Source organism: Ipomoea nil, unplaced genomic scaffold, assembly GCF_001879475.1.
Source record: "Ipomoea nil cultivar Tokyo-kokei standard unplaced genomic scaffold, Asagao_1.1 scaffold0319, whole genome shotgun sequence".
NCBI classification, from domain to species: Eukaryota; Viridiplantae; Streptophyta; class Magnoliopsida; order Solanales; family Convolvulaceae; genus Ipomoea; species Ipomoea nil.
Window position 1 is genome coordinate 112,501 of NW_017616747.1, and position 1,511 is coordinate 114,011.

Genomic DNA, 1,511 nt, shown 5'->3' on the forward strand with positions numbered 1-1,511 from the left:
TTCCTAGGTTTTCATCGGTGATCGGTTTCTTTCTGTCCGGACGATGGCCGGAGACGTTGCTATGGATGACGAATTGATTGGGCGTGAGGAGGAGACGAGAGCTGTGGATGAACGGTCCGGCGGAGGGCTGTTGGACGGGACTGTTTTGCTCCGAACGGGAGAAGGGGGGCAGGGGATGCGGCGAGCCAGTGGAGGAATTTTGGCTGGGAGGGTAATCGGGAATAGCGAGGTGTTACCTATGGAGAATATGCAGCGGGAGAAAGGGGGAGGGGGTAATGGCGGTGGGCGATGTTGGCGAGGTGCGCTGGATGGAGAAGGTGGCAGAATGGCGTGTGATGATGTGGGCAGTTTGGATGGAAGGGGGACGGGCAGTAGGGGGCAGCGAGGGAGGGAGGAGGGGGGGCAGTACGGCAGCCGGGGGTGGGGCGGGTGTGGCGGAGTTGACGGATAGGTGGGCGGATTGGGCACTGCTGGAGGAGGAGGGTGCGGTGTTTATGCCGGGAGGGGAGGATGACGGGGTTGAGGGAGGCGGGGAAGGTGAGGAGGAGACATGGAGGGTGGTCGGGCGCTTTTTGACGCAAAAGTTAATTAAACTGGATTTTATGAGGCAGGTATTAGCGTCAGTTTGGCAGCCGGTGCGTGGGGTACAGGTAACGGAGATTCAAAGGGGTTTGTTCTTGTTTGTTTTTTTCCATAAAACAGATATGGACTATGTTCTGAATGGGGGTCCCTGGGCTTTTGAGAATAATGCACTTGTGTGTCGGGAGGTGTTGGACGGGGTGAATCCTGTGGATGTGGAGCTGGATATGATTGATATGTGGGTACAGCTGCATGACATGCCAAAGGGGTACACATCTCATGCAATTCTGGAACAGGCGGGGAATTTTTGGGCTCTTTTGTTAAGCATGATGAGAGATTTGAAGGGGCACCATGGTTAACCTTCCACCGTATTCGGGTATCAATTTCGGTTGATAGGCCGCTTAGGAGAAGGATGAGGTTAATGAAGAGAGATGGGACTACAACATGGGTTAATTTCAGGTATGAACGACTGCATAAGTTTTGCTACTTTTGTGGTTATATGGGTCACTTGCATACTTTCTGCCTACAAGCTAGGGAGGCGGGAATTCCAGTGGAAAGGTACCTGTACGGTCTGGATATGCGGGCTGGTGGGTCTCAAAGCGCTCCTAGAGCGATTGGGGATAGTTTTTGTTGGAGAAGTATAATGGCAGCACATCTAATAGTGGTAGCTGGGATAAGACGCAGGATTGGAAGAGACAACTCTTATTTGGGGACACCCATGGCTACAGGATAATCCAAGTCCCTTGGTACAAACAACTATGCCTGAGGAGTTGAGAGAGGCACAAGTAGCAGGTTTGATTGACCCACAAACACAAACATGGGATCCACATATTTTATCTGATTTATTTATCCCTGAGGATGTGAGCATAATAGTTATGATTCCTGTTAGCCCTGATTATGATGACTCATGGTACTGGATAGGTGACCCAAAA